Raw genomic sequence first — 20,896 nt, forward strand, 5'->3', positions numbered from 1 at the left:
GCTGATCGAACAGCCCAGCCGATCGGACACACCAGTCGATCGACCGGGCCAGCCGATCGGCTAGCACATGGCGTCCCACTTTTCCAAACTTTTGAAGTATAGTATTGACGAAGTAATGTTCGATCGAATAGGTCACTCGATTGGTAAACATTACTGTTCGGATCATGAGATACTATGCTTCAACACTTAATCGTTTTCACAACTCGTTCGTAGTAGGGAATGCCAGGCTAATCTTACTCTCAGTGCTCCCGTCAATCCATAATCAATCACTGTGAGTATACTCGAACCCTTTTTGCTTTAGCACTTTTGGGTGTTACATACGTTACTTATCAAAATCACAATCGAACACACTATTCAAACTATTCGAACGCTAACCGATTGCATGTATTACGTGATTAAATGTATGCTTGTTATTATGTTTACACGTGGAAAGCTGTCTGCCTGCCTTAGCAACGTAGTACTATAGTTTGGACTCAGCACCCGTTCACACGGGGGTTGTTAAGGACAATCTACTTGCATGATTTACGGTGGTGATCATGTATTGCGAACTGTCTCGGACACTCAACCCGCAGTCATTGGTATTGATAGGTCCATGTCGGTAATTTACATGCATCATTGCCCTCTGTGTACGTGCTGGTTATGCGTAAACTATTCGAACTCTATATGCTATTATCAAACTTGTATGCTCACCTTTACATTATATGTATTGACTATATTTTAACGTATGTGACAGGTGTTTAAGTTGCTAGGATGCTTAGGCGCATGCTGATGAAACCAAGGCTAGGGAGTCTAGAAATAATAAACATTTGTCTGTAATAATTAAATCTGAGTTGTCGGAACGGAGTTATTTGCCTAGTTGCTTTCTGTGATAACTTGTTTATTTATTTGGGACACGGTATGGGACGTGTCATTTAAACTGAATTTATATTATAGTTGTTGTGGAAACTTTTGGACAATCTGTTTCGCTCAGTGCCGCACCCCGATGATTCCGCCATCGGTTGGGGTGTGACAGATTGGTATCAGAGCCATAACTATAGGGAATTAGGCAGACACGACCTAGTCCGGGTCGCTGTTTTAGAAACCTAGACTATAGTTAGGAACCATCAGACCAAGGTTATGTGCTTATTCTGCAATCCTTCACTATCGTTGCACTCGAATTTTCAAATAAAGTCGGTAGATTTAGTTAGGAATAGGTGTGAAAGCCGCAAACTCCTGACCAAACTGCCTGACTTATGCTAATTTTATTCGTTTATTCATGCTTATCTCATTATTTTTACCAACAAACAAGGGAGATTATACCAAATCAGGAGTGAAATCCATATTTTGATGCATAATCTCCTTTATTTTATTAAAAACAAGGAAGAAATTGCTAAGCCAAGGGGTGAAACCCTGACCTTGGCAGTTTGTTCTGTACTTTATTTATCTCACCAAGGCATTCGACGGACTCCAACGACCTGAACTCACAAGTATGACCTAGGGAACGCATGTGGAATGCCCGAGAATCGAGGCAGAAACACGACCTCTAGAGTCGAAAGTGACGACAAGCCTACTGTGAATAGTCGAATTGCCTTGGGTAGTCGATGTCTAGTAGCCGCAGACAATCTACCTCTCGATTTTATGTGTTTCAATCCTGAGAACCGCAACCGCGTACTCTGATGACTTGTTGATTTTATATGTTTATGCGTGCTTCTCTGTTTTGTGTTTATATTTTGGGATATTATTCGATTCTGCTATCATTTCAATCGACACACACGACTCATACTGTTATTCTATCCCTAATCGATCCTTAGTTGCTGCAATTTAGACGATATTACGATATGATATGCTATACGACTAAGTTAGGCTAATACGATGCTATTCGACATGCTAAGCGAACGACACGCGAGCTTTGAAGGATAGGTTTCTGTTTTCTGACTACCTCTTTGAATAAGTGATTACGTGCTTTTGTGTTTATATGACTCTGTGCTTATGTGCTTCTGTGCTTACGTGTATCTGTGGTTATGTGCTTATGTGTCTGTGTGATACGTGTTTCGACCTGATTTCAAGCTTTAGATAGTAGTAGACGCGTGAGGTGAGATTCGATTTCGTTGTGTTGAGTCTCGTGACGATGTCTGTTGCAGACCATGTCGTCGTCTGGATCCCGACACCGAACTCCGCTTACCCGCCAGGAAAAGAGGGACAGACGTCTCGCTGCCATCATCTCCAAAACTGTGGCGAAAGCTGTGAGTGAGGTGTATGAAAACGCTAGCAAGTCGTCAGAAGAATCCCGAGCTGAGAACCCTAAGGATTCAAGCAAGGCTGCTTTCAGCTTCAAGCAGTTCAAAGCATGCGGACCAAAAGAGTTCACTGGCGAAGATGGTCCTATAGCCATGTTTCACTGGTTCGACACGGTCGAAGTCACTCTACGCCAGAGCGGATGTCCCAAGCATCTCCGTACTCTCAATGCTACAGGCTTCTTCCAGTCCCGTGCTCTAGATTGGTGGACGGCCGAACGAAACAAGCGCGGAAATGATGCAGCTTATGGGCTATCATGGAAGGAGTTGAAGGCGATCATGATCGAAGAATTATGCCCTCCTCATGAGCGCCAAAAGCTGGAGGACGAGTTCTGGGGAATCAAGCAGAAGGATGGAGACAACGCTGCTCTCACTGCTCGCTTCAAGCAGCTTAGCATCATTTGTCCTGATCAAGTCAAGACCTCAGATCAAGCTATCAAGAAGTACATCCGAGCCCTACCCGACTGTGTAGCCGACTTTGTTCACGCCGCCAAGCCAGCAACGATCGAGGAAACCTACCTACTCGCCGCTGAGATCAACGATAAGCGAGTCAAGTCTGGTTTCTGGGATAAGCAAACCAAGTCTCTGAATCAAGCCACTGCAACACCCACCGACTCATCTGCTCAATCCTCCAAGTCTTCAAGAAGAAGGAAGAAGAACAACAGCTCCAGCAACAAGAGCTGTGCTGCCGCGACAACCGCTACTCCACTACAAGCTGTACCAGCTCAACAGTAGCAACACCAGCGCTCAGCTCCAGTGATCAATGCACCGCCAGCGAAGCGTGCATACACAGGCCCTCACCCATTCTGCCCGACATATTCGTATCATCATCCAGTGGGTCTAGCTTGTCGTTTTTGCGCTCACTGCAACCTGTACGGTCATTTCACTGCGAACTGTCGCTATGGTCCCCGTCAAGCCCCAGCTCAAGCCGCTGTCAACCAAGCTCTACTCCCTGCCCCTCAAGGCCAACCAGCAGCTCAAGTACCAGCAGTCAATGCTCGAGTCTGCTTTGCATGTGGTGACCCTAACCACTTTGCAAACAGGTGCCCGAACAGGGTAGTCAAGCAAGAGCCCCAGCAACAACAGCAACAGCAGCAACAACAGCCTCAGCAACAGCAGCAAGCAGCCCATGCCCGAACCTTCAACATCAATGCCCGCCAGGCTCAGGCGGATAACAACGTGGTTAATGGTACGTTCCTTGTGAATGGTATTTATGCATCATGTTTGTTTGATACTGGAGCCGATAACTGCTTTGTGTCGTTTGAATTCGAGAAGCTCCTTAGTCGTAAGCGCTCATATCTATCCTCGTCATTCGAAGTCGAAGTTGCTACAGGAAGAACTATTGCCGTTAACTCAGTACTCCGTGATTGTACTCTCGAACTCAACAATCACATCTTCCCAATTGACCTTATTCCGATGCAACTCGGAAGTTTTGATGTCATAATAGGCATGGACTTTCTTCGTGAAAACCATGCTGAAATCGTATGCTTCGAAAAGATGATTCGATTCTCGCTTGCAAATGGTGATCTTCTGTGTGTGTACGGTGAAACAACGTCGAAAGGTCTCAAGCTTATGTCGTGTATTCAAGCCAGCAAGTATCTCCGCAAGGAATACCGAGCCTTCTTGGCCAACATTGTAGTAGCGGAGAAGGGAAAGAAAAAGAAAGTTGAAGTCAAAGATGTTCCAGTGGTTCGTGAATTTCCTCAGGTGTTCCCTGACGATCTTCCCGGACTACCACTAAGTCGTGATATCGACTTTCGTATCGACCTCATTCCTGGAGCTAACCCTGTTACCAAAGCCCATTATCGACTCGCTCCATCTGAAATGCGGGAACTCTCGAACCAACTCCAGGAACTACTCGAAAAAGGCTTTATTCGCCCAAGCACCTCTCCTTGGGGCGCGCCAGTCCTTTTCAAAAAGAAGGACGGGTCGTTCCGGATGTGCATCGACTATCGGGAGTTGAATAAGCTAACCATCAAGAACCGATACCCCTTGCCCCGAATTGACGATTTGTTTGATCAACTACAAGGTGCAGCATGTTTCTCTAAGATCGATCTACGTTCAGGATATCATCATGTCACGGCCCCCGTGTCCGGTTTGACCCGGTCCAGGAGCCGCGGGACAGAAATCACGTGGTATTCATGTTCACAGCGGAAGTCTTATCAGGATCATTTTAAACTTGAAAATACCCGAGTTTTATTTATTGATAATTCGGGATAAACCCCGTAATTTACAGTAGAGAAATTTCATAATTTCTTCATTTTACAAACATGTTTATTTCTTTATTCGAGCCACTACTTTAAGCTTCAGAGTGCTCCTGAGCACTTGTACTTGATTCAAAGTAGGTCACCTGAAACATGTTGTAAAAATATTTTGTCAGCGGGGAAATACTGAGTGAATCATTTATTTTAATAAAAAGACACCTAGTTATAATTTACAGCATAAGAGCTATTACAATGGCAGTATCTTATTTTTATCTGGCGCCTTGTCACCTCCTGGTGACTATGGTCATGCCACTATTGGGTCCTTCCCCAAGTAGTGACGATTATCACTGTTAGGACTTATTTGCCTAACCGTGAGAGATTAGTAATGTGCACAATACCCCACTAGCCAGTGATTCAAGATAACCACGACTTAATCCTTGTAATTATAACTTTGGAAAATAACTTGGAGTTTTGTAAAACAGTTGATAAAAAGAGAATGACTCACATTGCAAGTTTAACGAGCGAAGGTTTAGCCTACTGATTAGCTTGATTAACCTAATTCAAATAACAATGCATACGAAAACTAGGTCAGTAACTAATACAGCATTTACGATAATTCACGAGATGTAACCCTCACAACGAATGACAAAGTGCAAATACTCGAATATCCAGCGGATTCACAACGAATAACAGAGCATAGCCCGAATTTGGGCAATACCCAAATATCCTGTCAGAATCACGATGAATAACAAAGTATAACCCTAATGCGGGCAGCACTTAAACATCCTGTTGGATAGTTTAAATCGATCGGATATTTAATCGTAGCAGCGTTTGAGTTATTACCCTGTTTGTCGCGGCAGCGTTTCGTTTTTCGTGTGTATTTTGTATTAAACAGTGTATAACTCAACGTATATTTGGAATTTTTACGTCGAACGAACAGCAAACTACAAGTGCCAAGCCCCCTATATATATTGAAATTTGGTTCCCCAGGCGAGTCGCGACACAGGACACCAATCCTGTCGCGTGTCGCGGCGGGTGACCATCTACCCTAGGGTAGCCCCGTCACTTGCATAGCCTTGCTGAGTCGCTGGATTCGTAAAATTGTATTTCGACAACGTTTAATTTAGATAATCGTAGCTTAGGGTTTAACCCCCCTGAGTTTTAGGGGCCCTGATCCTGATTTCCGATTGTTCTGAAAATTTTAGGGTTTATGTAAAATCACTTGGGTTTCTCAAGTAGGGTTTCCGGGTAAATATAATAACACATAATCTACTAATAAATACTAATTTTGGTGAGTGTTGTTACATCCTCCCCACCTTAATAGAAATCTCGTCCTCGAGATTTACTGGAATAAGTGTGGATACTTGCGTTTTATCTCTGATTCCAGTTCCCAAGTATATTCAGGTCCTCTCTTTGAATCCCACTTGACCTTGACTAGCACCAGTCGTTTATGTTTGAGAAACTTAATCTTTCTATCTTCTATTTGGAGTGGTTTCTCAATAAACTTCAACTTTTCATTTACTTGTATATCTTGGAGAGGTACTACCAGAGATTCGTCAGATAGACACTTCTTAAGATTGGATACATGAAATACATCATGTATTCCTGCTAGTTCTTCTGGTAATTGTAAACGATAAGCAATTGGTCCTATTCGTTGGATTACTTGGAATGGTCCTACGTATCTTGGACTTAGCTTCCCTTTCTTTCCAAATCGCACTACTCCTTTCCAAGGAGAAACCTTTAAAAGTACCTTATCTCCGACTTTGAATTCTAATGGCTTACGTCGATTGTCGGCATAGCTTTTCTGGCGATCCCGAGCGGTCTTTAGTCTTTCTTTAATTTGAGTAATCTTGTCGGTAGTTTCTTGTACAATCTCAGGTCCTGATAATTGATTTTCTCCTATCTCTGCCCAACAAACTGGAGTTCTACACTTGTGTCCATACAGTGCTTCGAACGGGGCAGCTTCAATACTTGTATGATAACTATTGTTATAGGAGAATTCAATTAAGGGCAAATGATCATCCCAATTTCCGCCAAAATCTATTACACATGCCCTAAGCATGTCTTCCAATGTTTGAATAGTTCTTTCACTTTGTCCGTCAGTTTGGGGATGATAAGCCGTACTTAAATTTAATCGAGTACCCATGGCTTCTTGGAAACTTGTCCAGAAGTGTGAAGTAAAACGACTATCCCTATCCGATAAAATCGAGTGTGGAACTCCATGTAGGGATACTACTTCATCTACATATAATTTTGCTAATCTTGCCATGCTGAAAGTTTCTTTCATGGGTAGAAAATGAGCTGATTTGGTTAATCGGTCCACGATTACCCAAATCGCATCATTACCTTTTCTGGTTTTGGGTAACTTAGTAACGAAGTCCATGGTTATCAGTTCCCATTTCCAAACAGGCATTTCTAATTGTTGAAGTAGCCCTGAAGGTTTCTGGTGTTCTGCCTTAACTTGTGAACAAGTAAGACACTTAGATACATAACTAGCTATATCCTTTTTCATACCTATCCACCAGAAATTATTTCTTAAATCTTGGTACATCTTATTATTTCCAGGGTGCATGGTATACCTAGATTTATGGGCTTCTTCTAAAATCTTATTCCTTAAATTTCCCTGTTTAGGTACCCAAATTCTTTTCTTATGGAATCTCCAAATTTCATCATTTCCTTGTTCTAATTCTTTCATTTGTCCTTTCATTCCTTCAGCATTATCCTTGATTGCTGTGGTTTGAGCGTTCTTTAATTGTTCCATTAAATCTATCTGGAGATTTAATCTAAGAGCACGAATTCGCCTTTGCTTTTCGTGGTATTTACGACTTAAGGCATCTGCGACTACGTTTGCCTTTCCTTCGTGATATTGAATATCACAGTCGTAATCGCTTAGGATTTCCATCCATCTTCTTTGCCTCATGTTTAACTCTTTTTGCCCAAATATGTACCTTAAACTTTTATGATCTGTATAGACAGTAAATTTACTTCCGTACAGATAGTGTCTCCAAATCTTAAGGGCAAAAATTACTGCTCCTAATTCTAAATCATGAGTTGTGTAATTTTCTTCGTGCTTTTTCAATTGTCTTGAAGCATACGCAATTACCTTTTTGCGTTGCATTAATACACATCCTAATCCTAGCATAGAAGCATCACAGTAAACTTCAAAATCTTCTGTTCCATCTGGTAATGCTAAGATTGGGGCATTTGTTAATCTTTGCTTTAAAATCCTAAAAGCTTCTTCCTGTTTTGGTCCCCACTCAAATTTTACAGCTTTACAGGTTAACTTGGTTAATGGTACGGCTATCTTAGAAAAATCTTAAATAAAGCGTCTATAATAACCAGCTAATCCTAGAAAACTTCTAACTTCCGTTGCTGATTGCGGGGCTTTCCATTTGGTGATGGCTTCAATCTTGGAGGGATCTACGTGAATACCTTCGTGATTCACCATGTGTCCTAAGAATTGCACTTCCTTGAGCCAAAATTCACACTTCGAGAATTTGGCATAAAGCTTTTCTTTTCTTAACAAAGTTAAGAGTGCATGTAGGTGCTCACAATGTTCCTCCTGACTTTTGGAGTAAATAAGTATATCGTCGATGAAGACGATCACAAATTTGTCCAAGTACGGTTTACAAATTCTATTCATCATGTCCATAAATGCTGCTGGGGCATTTGTTAATCCGAAGGGCATGACTGTAAACTCGTAATGTCCATACCTAGTTCTGAAAGCAGTTTTAGGTATGTCTTCTTCTTGTACCTTTAATTGATGATATCCGGAGCGCAAATCTATCTTAGAAAAATATCTAGCTCCTTGCAATTGATCAAAAAGATCATCAATCCTAGGTAATGGGTATCGATTCTTAATTGTGACTTTGTTTAATTCCCTATAATCGATACACATTCTCATTGATCCATCTTTCTTCTTTACAAACAACACCGGGGCTCCCCATGGAGAGGAACTTGGTCGTATAAATCCTTTACTTAGTAATTCATCTAATTGTCTCTTTAGTTCTAACATTTCAGTAGGTGCTAACCGATAGGGTGCCTTGGCTATCGGTACAGTTCCTGGAATTAGATGAATTCTAAATTCTACCTCCCTATCGGGTGGTAATCCTGGTAATTCTTCTGGAAAGACATCTGGGTATTCGGATACTATTGGAATATCCTCCAGTTTCTTACTTTTGGTATTAACAACTACTGAAACCATATATACTATTCCTTGTTTTCTTGAATAACTTGCCAACTTCATTACTGAAATAAATTTCAGTGGCTTTTGGGGTTTGTCTCCGGTAATTATTACTAATTCTCCTGTGGGTGTATGGATTTCTATGGAATTTTTATCACAGAGAATTCGAGCATGGTTGGCTATTAACCAATCCATTCCTAATACGACATCGAATTCGGCTAAGTTCATTGGTAACAGGTTTGCAGAGAATTTATGGCCTAATAGTTCTATCGTTCCTCCTTGCAAAACCTTATTTATTTTAACAGAATTTCCATCTGCCGTTTCGACTGTAAAAATCTGCCTAAGGTTGGTTAAAGGTAAATTAAGGGCTTGGCAGAATGAAGTATTTATAAAACTTTGGTTTGCACCAGAGTCAAATAATACTTTTGCATAAATGTTGTGGACTAAAAACGTACCAGCTATGACATCAGGAATTAGTTCGGCTTCCTGAGTAGTCAATTGGAAGGCTCTAGCGTTCCTCTTGGTGGTTCCTTCAGCCGGTTTAGCTTTGTTCTCGGCTAGTTTGACTAATTTAGGGCAATCTGGCTTATAATGCCCGGTTTCTCCACAGTTATAGCAGACTATTGTTTTCTTCCTTCTGCAGTCTTCTTCCTGATGTCCTGGAGTTTTGCAGAAACTACAGTACCCTCTGCATTTTCCAAAATGCTTCTTTTTACAGGTACTGCAGAATGGGATGTTGGAAAACCGCCCGGTTCCTCTTTTCTTGAAGTTACTACCACTACCCACACGAAATCCTTGAGAAATTTTCTGAGCCAAATCCTTCTTTCTATTTTCTTCTCGAGTGCGTATCAGTCCGTCAGTTAAAGTGTTGGCTAGTTCTACTGCATCGTCAATTGTGCGTGGTCTCGCAGCTTTGACAATATCACGAATCTCGCTAATTAAACCCCAAATATAGCGAGAAATAAGTACCGGTTCTGGCGAAGCCAGAGTAGGTACAATTCTGGCATACTCAAAGAATTTTGAGGTATACCCTCGGCAATCTATATCCACCATTCGGTGGCTTAGGAATTTGTTCGCCATCTGCTCTTTCTCGTATTCAGGGTAGAACTTCCTTTCTATCAGCTGTTTAAATTCCTCCCAACTCATGGCATAAGCCATGTCACTTCCTTTAGCTTGTAACACTGTGTTCCACCATTCTAACGCTTCCTCCTTGAAAAGGTGCGAAGCGTACATGACTTTATCTTCCTCGGCACATTTGCTTATTTTAGTTACCGCCTCCGTTTTCTCCAACCAACGTAATGCCGCAGTTGCCCCTTCGTTGCCTGCAAATTCTACAGGTTTACAGGCAAGGAATTCTTTGTAAGTGCAGCATGTTTCTCTAAGGTGCAGCATGTTTCTATAAGATCGATCTACGTTCAGGATATCATCATGTCACGGCCCCCGTGTCCGGTTTGACCCGGTCCAGGAGCCGCGGGACAGAAATCACGTGGTATTCATGTTCACAGCGGAAGTCTTATCAGGATCGTTTTAAACTTGAAAATACCCGAGTTTTATTTATTGATAATTCGGGATAAACCCCGTAATTTACAGTAGAGAAATTTCATAATTTCTTCATTTTACAAACATGTTTATTTCTTTATTCGAGCCACTACTTTAAGCTTCAGAGTGCTCCTGAGCACTTGTACTTGATTCAAAGTAGGTCACCTGAAACATGTTGTAAAAATATTTTGTCAGCGGGGAAATACTGAGTGAATCATTTATTTTAATAAAAAGACACCTAGTTATAATTTACAACATAAGAGCTATTACAATGGCAGTATCTTATTTTTATCTGGCGCCTTGTCACCTCCTAGTGACTATGGTCATGCCACTATTGGGTCCTTCCCCAACTAGTGACGATTATCACTGTTATGACTTATTTGCCTAACCGTAAGAGATTAGTAATGTGCACAATACCCCACTAGCCAGTGATTCAAGATAACCACGACTTAATCCCTGTAATTATAACTTTGGAAAATAACTTGGAGTTTTGTAAAACAGTTGATAAAAAGAGAATGACTCACATTGCAAGTTTAACGAGCGAAGGTTTAGCCTACTGATTAGCTTGATTAACCTAATTCAAATAACAATGCGCACGAAAACTAGGTCAGTAACTAATACAGCATTTACGATAATTCACGAGATGTAACCCTCACAACGAATGACAAAGTGCAAATACTCGAATATCCAACGGATTCACAACGAATAACAGAGCATAGCCCGAATTTGGGCAATACCCAAATATCCTGTCAGAATCATGACGAATAACAAAGTATAACCCTAATGCGGGCAGCACTTAAACATCCTGTTGGATAGTTTAAATCGATCGGATATTTAATCGTAGCAGCGTTTGAGTTATTACCCTGTTTGTCGCGGCAGCGTTTCGTGTTTCGTGTGTGTTTTGTATTAAACAGTGTATAACTCAATGTATATTTGGAATTTTTACGTCGAACGAACAGCAAACTGCAAGTGCCAAGCCCCCCTATATATACTGAAATTTGGTTCCCCAGGCGAGTCGCGACACAGGACACCAATCCTATCGCGTGTCGCAGCGGGTGACCATCTACCCTAGGGTAGCCCCGTCACTTGCATAGCCTTGCTGAGTTGCTGGATTCGTAAAATTGTATTTCGACAACGTTTAATTTAGATAATCGTAGCTTAGGGTTTAACCCCCCTGAGTTTTAGGGGCCCTGATCCTGATTTCCGATTGTTCTGAAAATTTTAGGGTTTATGTAAAATCACTTGGGTTTCTCAAGTAGGGTTTCCGGGTAAATATAATAACACATAATCTACTAATAAATACTAATTTTGGTGAGTGTTGTTACACATCAGCTACGGATTCAGGAGGAAGACATTCCTAAAACCGCTTTTCGAACCCGTTATGGCCATTACGAATTTGTTGTTATGCCCTTTGGTTTAACCAATGCACCCGCGGTCTTTATGGACCTGATGAATCGCGTGTGTAAGCCATACCTTGACTGTTTCGTCATCGTGTTCATCGACGATGTCTTGATTTATTCCAAATCGAAAGCTGAACACGCGCAACATCTACGTTTGGTTCTCGAGTTACTCCAGGGGAACCAACTCTATGCCAAGTTCTCCAAGTGCGAATTCTGGTTGGAGGAGGTTTAGTTTCTGGGTCACATAGTGAATAGTCGGGGTATCCATGTCGATCCTGCGAAGATTGAAGCTGTCAAAAGCTGGATTACGCCTAAGAACCCGTCAGAAGTTCGTTCTTTTCTCGGACTAGCGGGCTATTATCGATGATTCATTGAAGGATTCTCCAAGATCGCTGTGCCGCTTACCGCTCTTACTCATAAAGACAAGCCTTTTGTGTGGGGAAACGCACAAGAGACTGCCTTTCAAACCCTCAAGCATATGCTGTGCAACGCACCGATTCTTACGCTGCCCGACGGAAGCGACAACTTCATTGTCTACTATGATGCTTCTAACCTTGGTCTCGGCTGTGTTCTCATGCAGCGAGACAAGGTTATAGCCTACGCATCTCGTCAGCTCAAGATCCACGAGAAGAACTATACAACCCATGACCTCGAGCTAGGCGCGGTTGTCTTCGCATTGAAGATTTGGCGACACTACCTGTATGGCACTAAGTGTACGATCTACACTGATCACAGGAGTTTACAACACATCTTTAATCAGAGAGAGCTTAATATGCGTCAACGCCGATGGGTAGAACTTCTCAACAATTACGGCTGTGAGATTCGTTATCACCCAGGCAAGGCGAATGTGGTTGCTGACGCTCTTAGTAGAAAGAGTTACGTGCTCAGTACCCGAAATATCCAAGCCCAGCATAACCTCGAAACCCTTATCCGCGAAGCCCAACATGCTTGCTTTAACGAGCGTACATTAAAGAGAGAAAGAATCTATCACGATGGAGCTCAGTTAGTAAGCAAATCCGATGGGATATTCTATTATCTGGACCGAATTTGGATCCCTAAGCGGACCGACTTGCGAAAGATTATTATGAATGAAGCCCACAAATCCCGGTATTCTATTCATCCCGGTGCGGACAAGATATACCAGGACCTGCGTTATAAGTACTGGTGGCCAGGCATGAAAAGGGATATCGCTCTTTACGTTGGAAGCTGTTTAACTTGCGCAAGAGTTAAGGCTGAACATCAAAGACCCTCTGGCTTACTCGAACAACCGCCGATACCTATATGGAAGTGGGAGAGTATAGCTATGGATTTCATAACAAAACTCCCGCCCACGCCATCAGGTCACGACAGTATTTGGGTTATAGTTGATCGTCTAACGAAATCAGCCCACTTTTTGCCGATATGAGAAGACTACAAGGTGGAACGACTGGCCCAATTCTACACCGACGAGATCATTTGTAATCATGGTACGCCTCGTGACATCATTTCAGATCGTGACGCTCGATTCACTTCGCGATTGTGGGAAACGTTTCAAGCGGCCCTTGGTACGTCGCTTAATCTGAGTACTGCATTCCATCCTCAAAGCGACGGACAGACTGAAAGAACAATCCGTACTCTTGAAGACAAGCTCCGAGCGTGTGTCATAGATTTTGGTGGTAGTTGGAACAAACACCTGCCATTGGTGGAATTCTCGTACAATAACAGCTATCATGCCAGCATCCAAATGGCACCTTTCGAGGCTTTGTATGGTAGAAGATGTCGATCGCCTATTGTGTGGCACGAGATCGGTCACTCGCAACTAACCGGTCCCGAGATTCTACAAGAAACGACTGACAAAATCCACCAGATTCGAGACAATTTGGTAAAAGCTCGGAACAGATAGAAAAGTTATGCCGATAAAAGACGCAAGCCCCTTGAATTTGAAGTTGGTGACTACGTACTCCTAAAGGTATCACATTGGAAGGGTGTAGTCCGATTCGGCAAGAAAGGGAAACTAGCGCCTCGATATGTTGGACCTTTTAGGATTCTGGAAAGAATCGGAAAAGTCGCCTACAGACTCGAATTACCGGACGAACTCAGCAACGTCCACCCGACTTTCCACGTCTCTAACCTCCGAAAATGCCTTGCTGACCATGATCTAATCGTACCACTCGATGATCTTCAGGTCAATGAAACGTTACACTTCGTGGAAAAGCCTGTCGAAATCATGGATCGCCAAACCAAGCAACTCAGGCGCTCTCGCATCCCAATCGTGAAGGTCCGATGGGAAGGCAAACGAGGCGCGGAGTTCACTTGGGAACTCGAAAGCGACATGAAGGCCAAGTACCCGCAGTTGTTTAAATAAATAGATCTGAAGCATCAAATTGGTAAATCACGGTGTTGTGTAGCCTTCGAGCCTAATTTCGGGACGAAATTCCCTAAATAAGGGGAGGCTGTAACACCCCGTGTTTTCGAATGTCAAAGTCAAAGTCCAAGTCAACTTTGACTTTCTTTGACTGTAGATAGTCGATTTTATGTTTTAGTTGTATTATGTGGAGTAAGTGTTGTAATCAGCAAGAATCGAAGTAATCGAATGTTTAATCAATGCGACCGAATTACGACTGTGAATGATAGGAAGTAACAATGCGATAAAGATAACTAATTAGTAATCAAACCGATCTAGCAATCAATCGAACTCGAGACTCGAATTATGCGAATTGTGGTATTGTTATACGTGTGTGTGTGCCTTATGTGTTACTTGTCACACGCCCAAAATCCACCCGCGGAGTACCACCACTTGGAGGCGTGACATGACCAGGATCAGGCCATCAATCATATCGAACATAGTGCATAATAGTTAAAGTAATTCATAAAACCAAATTCAATACGATTGATGTTCAAACCAAACTTTGTTTAAGTAGCGGAAGCATGTAAGTAAAACCCAACGTAAGTAATAATGTATGAAATGTCATAAGTGTTTAGCAAGCATTCATGATCCATGCCCACAACGACCTGCTCCTCCTTGTGCAAGCTCCATAAGTACCTAAGGTCCTGCAAGACATGCAGCAGAGAGTCAACAACTAGTTGAGCGAGTTCACAGTTAACAGTTCAGTAATAGTATAGTATGAGTAGTAGTATGTTCGTTCGTTATGTCATATATCGTATCAGTTTCCATCGCGGCCTCCCAGGCAGGTATGCGAAGACATTAGGGGATGTTTTTCCCAAGTATTCTAGACTAGGTTTATTTGTATCGCGGCCCCCAGGCAGGTGTGCGAAGATTAGTAAATTTAGTTCGCGGCCTTCCTAAGGCAGGTATGCGAAGTCAGTCATAATATCGCGGCCAACCCTTGGCAGGTGTGCGAAGATCAGTTCAATAAGTGTTACTAGTCTAGTCGTATCATGTCGTTAGGTTCTATCATCCGAGTATATACAATAAGTCATCTAATCCCATTCCCACCCGGGAACCCATGCCTTGGCTGTGTGAACTCACCTTGGTTTGCTCGGCAGATACACAGAAAGTTCGAGTAAGCTATATGGTGATCAACCACGTCCTAGCATGGTTATCATACAAGTCAGGTTCGTATTCAAACATAGCACATAGGTTCTACACGTATTGTACACAAGTAAAATCGTGGCATGCACAAGTACTTCATAGCAGTCCAATAGCAGACACGTAAACAAGTCCAAGTATCCGGCCCAAATCAATTGGGCTCGTAACAGTGAAAGGTCCAAACAGTGTGCATGTGTAGCTGGTCTCGAGTCGAGACTAGTCGGTCTCGGGTTGTAATGGTTTCGAGGTCTCGAGTCGCAACAAGGAGGTCTCGAGTGGTCATGGTCAAGTCGAGACTACACGGTCTCGAGTCGCAACGGGACTCGCAAACGCTGGTCTCGAGTTGTGCTGTTTGTGTGCGAGTGTTGTGGTCTCGAGTCGAGACTAAGGGTTCTCGACTCGCAACCCTGGTCGAGACAAGCAAATTGTAACAATTTTCCATAATTCCAGTTCATCAATTCCGTAATGTTAGCAAACAGATTTGGCAGTTTCACAATCAGATCAAATCAACAACATTCACAGTTTCATAGCATCTTCAAACATGTTCATATACGTTCATATCATATTCAAGAACAACCATTTTCCAACATGCAGAACATATGGTCGGATTCATGTGATTAACCAAGTTATAACTATCATGCAACCTAATTCATATTTGCAAAACAAAATCATCACAGCCGGTTAACAAGCATATAATCGGACCACTTTACAACAAGAACAATAACAATAACAATAACAATAGCCTCCGATCCGGTTATCATGCATTCATAATATCATACAATATATGATTCGAGTCACTAGTATAAACCCTAACCGATCATGTGATCCGATTAACAATAATATCATCACACAAGCATTCATATAAAACACGTAATCGGTAAACATACTACTAACCGAGATGAGAAAAGAATGATCCGAATCCCAAAAGCTTCGTTGGAAAGGGGGTGTTCGGCTGCCTTGGTTCCGAGTCGAGAGAGAGAGCGTGTTCTAGGGTTTGTGTGTGAGGATGTTTTTGCAAGTATGAGGAGTATACCCCTACTCCTAGTGTTATGCGCAACAAAGGAATGGGCCGAACCCTTTTACACGGGTTGCCATATGGTTTCGTGTCAAGCATAGTGTGGGCCGAGAAGATGGTGTAACGACAGATGAAGTGTGCGGCCCTAAAGGCTTGTGTGACAAGTATACATATTCACATAACATCATGCATTAAATCAATTAATATAGTTCACATAAGCACGTAACGTTACACAAAAATAGGTTCGAAATACGAGTTGTCACATTATCCCCAACTTAAAAGAAATTTCGTCCCGAAATTTGGTACGCACTCACTGAGGAAGCTAGGTAAGTTGTATCGTTCACTGGTTTTCCTGGGGTGTCACATCCTCCCCCCGTTGATCTGGAATTTCGCCCCGAAATTCCGCAGTAGTAGCTTCAGCCTCAGTAGTGGTTGCATTGGTTCCGAATAACTGGGGATACTTTTCTGTCATCTGGTCTTCGCGTTCCCAGGTGTATTCTGGGCCACGTTTGGAGTTCCAACGTACTCGGACAAGAGGGATTCTCTTGTTTTTGAGGACCTTAACATCCCGGTCCGTGATTTCAACTGGTTCCTCGACGAAGTGCAACTGTTTGTCGATAGTGAGCTCTTTCAAAGGAATTATGAGGGTCTCATCTGACAGGCATTTCTTCAGATTCGACACGTGGAAAACGTTGTGAACTGCCCCGAGTTCAGCTGGTAGGTTCAGTCTGTAGGCTACTTTGCCTATCTTCTCAATGATTTCGAACGGTCCGACGTACCGCGGATTTAGTTTGCCCCGTTTGCCAAAACGAACCACACCCTTCCAGGGTGAGACTTTAAGTAAAACCCGGTCCCCGACCTGAAATTCCAATGGCTTCCTACGCTTATCCGCGTAGGCTTTCTGACGGTCGCGTGCTGCCGCCATGCGTTACCTTATCTGTGCAATATTTTCCGTGGTGTCCATTATAAGTTCTGGGCCCGTGATCTGACTATTCCTCACCTCTGCCCAACAGAGAGGTGACCGGCATTTACGCCCGTACAATGCCTCGAATGGAGCGGCTTGGATGCTGGTGTGATAACTGTTATTGTATGAGAACTCCACCAAAGGGAGATGCTTTTCCCAGCCGTTGCCGAAATCGATAACACATGCTCGAAGCATGTCTTCTAGAGTTTGTATCGTGCGCTCAGACTGTCCATCCGTCTGAGGGTGATATGCTGTGCTCATGTCTAACTGTGAGCCAAAAGCTTTGTGCATTGCTTGCCATAGTTCTGAAGTAAATCGTGCATCGCGATCCGAAATAATAGAGGTGGGCACCCCGTGCCTTGAGACTACTTCCTTCAAGTATATGTCTGCAAGTGTGGAAAACTTGTCCGTTTCTTTGATTGCCAGGAAATGAGCAGACTTGGTGAGTCGATCCACGATCACCCAAATAGTATCGTTACCACGCTGAGATCTAGGCAGGCCTGTAACAAAATCCATGGAAATTTCCTCCCATTTCCACTGTGGTATCTTTGGTTGCTGAAGTAAGCCTGCTGGTTTCTGATATTCTGCCTTGACTCTTGCACAGGTCAAGCATTTGCCGACATAAGTGGCAATGTGGGCCTTCATGCTAGGCCACCAATAAGTAGTTCTGATGTCATGGTACATCTTATCCGAACCTGGATGTATCGAGTAGCGAGACTTGTGTGCTTCATCCATCACAAGCTCTCGTAAACCGCCATAAAGTGGGACCCAAATACGCCCCGTTACGTAGTAGGCGCCATCTTCCTTCTGTTCTAATCGTTGCCTTGAGCCGCGTAAGGCTTCAGCCTTGACGTTTTCGGGTTTTAAAGCTTCTATCTGAGCAGTTCGTAACTGTGCAGGAAGACTGGACTGAATAGTGAGCTGTAAGGCTCGTACACGTCTAGGTGCAGTATCTTTTCGACTGAGGGCGTCAGCCACAACATTGGCTTTGCCTGGATGGTACTTGATAGCGCATTCGTAATCATTAAGTAGTTCAACCCATCGACGTTGACGCATGTTCAAATCCTTTTGCTTAAGGATATGCTCGAGACTCCTGTGATCGGTGTAAATAGTGCACTTGGTACCGTACAGGTAGTGTCGCCATATCTTAAGCGCAAAAACAACAGCTCCCAGCTCTAAATCGTGCGTCGTGTAGTTCCGTTCGTGAACCTTAAGTTGGCGCGAAGCGTAAGCAATGACCTTGTCGCGCTGCATTAATACACATCCAAGACCCTGGATGGATGCATCACAGTAAACCACGAAGTCGTCTGTGCCCTCTGGCAATGAGAGGATAGGTGCACTGCAAAGTCTATCCTTTAAGTGTTGAAAAGCAGTTTCCTGAGTATTACCCCAACGGTAGGTGACACCCTTCTGTGTCAGTAGTGTGAGCGGCTATGCAATCTTTGAAAAGTCTTTGATGAATCGCCTGTAATAACCCGCCAAACCCAAGAATTGGCGTATTTCCGTTGGTGTACGCGGTGCAGGCCAGTTCCTGATCGAATCTACCTTGGATGGATCAACATGAATCCCATCCTTGTTTACTACGTGGCCTAGAAAGTGGACTTCACGAAGCCAGAAGTCACATTTTGAAAACTTGGCGTACAACTGTTCCTTTCGAAGGAGTTCCAAGATAAGGCGTAAGTGCTGCTCGTGTTCCTCCTGACTCTTGGAGTAGATCAGAATGTCATCGATGAAAACAATCACAAACTTGTCTAAGTAGGGTTTGCACACCCTGTTCATAAGATCCATAAATACGGCAGGCGCGTTCGTTAACGCGAATGGCATGACAAGAAACTCGTAGTGACCGTAGCGAGTTCTAAATGCTGTCTTGGAGACGTCCTCCTCGCGGACTCTCAGCTGATGATAACCTGACCTCAAATCTATCTTGGAGTAGTAGCACGACCCTTGCAACTGGTCGAATAAGTCGTCTATGCGTGGAAGAGGATAACGGTTCTTCACCGTCACCTTGTTGAGTTCACGGTAGTCGATGCACATCCTGAAAGTGCCATCCTTCTTTTTCACGAAAAGTACTGGAGCTCCCCAAGGCGAAGAGCTAGGACGAATAAAGCCCTTTTCCAAGAGCTCTTGTAACTGCTTTGACAGTTCTTCCAGTTCAGTTGGAGCTAAACGATACGGTGCTCGAGCTATAGGTGCTGCTCCTGGTGCGAGCTCGATTTGAAATTCGACCTGACGATGAGGCGGTAGACCTGGTAAATCTTCAGGAAACACATGAGGGAAGTCGCGTACAACTGGAATGTCTTCCAATTTCTTTTCTTTCGTTGATGCGTCAGTAACGAGTGCTAAAATAGCGGTGTGACCCTTGCGCAAACATTTCTGAGCCTTCAAGAAAGAGATGATGCCGACCACAGCACCACTCTTGTCGCCTTGAACTTCGAGAGGTTCTTGACCAGAACGTGGAATACGAATGATCTTCTCACTGCATAAGATCTCTGCCTGATGTTGGGATAACCAATCCATCCCTATAACGATATCGAAACTTCCCAAGACTATGGGAATAAGGTCGATGGAGAAAGCTTGACCGGCTAAGACAATCTTACAACCCCTGACTACTTGCGTGGCTTCTAGACTCTTACCATTAGCTAATTCTACTACATGTTTGGTGGGTAAGAGTGTTGGTGCACGTTTTAACAATTTACTGACTTTTAGCGATATATAACTTGTATCAGCACCCGAATCAAACAAAACAGTAACATAAATATTGTCGAGGAGAAACTTACCCATAACCACATTGGGATCATGCCTTGTGTCGCCCTGACCCAGCACGAAAGCACGACCTCGAGCTTCGTTGCCATTGTTGTTGTTGTTTCCCCCGTTGTTGTTGTTCCCGTTGCCCTGGTTATTGTTGTTGTTGCGATTCTGGTTCTGGTTCAATTGAGGGCAATCACGTTTGTAGTGGCCTTCAGCCCCACACTGGAAACATCCCCGGTTTCCTCGCTGTGGCTGCTGCTGCTGGTTCTGTGGAGCTGGCGGTGGGAGTTGCTAGTTCTGATTTGCTGGTCGTGAGCTTCTACAATCCTTAGCCTCATGACCCATCTTGAGGCATCTTTGACAACGTTCCCTGCGACATCTTCCACTGTGGTGTTTGTTGCACCTACTACACCATGGGTGAATTCCCCGATATCCACCCTGCCCTTGACTGCCTGATGATTGCTGGTTCGGACTCTGGTAGTCATTTGTCTTGCGCTGCTGTGCTTGAGACTGAACAGAAACTGATCCCTTGCTGGAATCCCCCTCCCATTTTCTCTTGTTGTCACTGGGAGTAGCAGAAGTAGTGACAGCAGTAGTGGTAGCACTGATGCGTTTGGGCAGCTTGTTCTGTTCCACCGCCTGATCCGTAAGGCGATGAGCAAGACGATGAATGTCTTGGATGTTGTCGAGGTTTGCCGATGTAACATGGCTCTGAATCTCTGAGGCTAGACCCTTGAGGTACAATTCGATACGCTTGATTGGAGGGTCCACCATGGTTGGACACAAGATGGCCAGTTCGTTCGACCGTTTCGTGTAAGCTTCAATTTCTGACCCCGTCATTTTCAAATGATAAAACTCATCCTCCAACTTGTGGATGTCATCCCGCGTGCAGTATTCTCGTTTGATCAGTTCTTTAAAATCGTTCCAAGGGGTGGCGTTAGCAGCTGCCAACCCTAGAATCTGAACTTGCGCGTTCCACCAGGTTAGCGCGATTCCTTCCAACGTACCAGTGGCGTACTTGACCCTGCGAGCCTCAGGGCA

Source organism: Helianthus annuus, chromosome 14, assembly GCF_002127325.2.
Source record: "Helianthus annuus cultivar XRQ/B chromosome 14, HanXRQr2.0-SUNRISE, whole genome shotgun sequence".
Taxonomy (NCBI): Eukaryota; Viridiplantae; Streptophyta; class Magnoliopsida; order Asterales; family Asteraceae; genus Helianthus; species Helianthus annuus.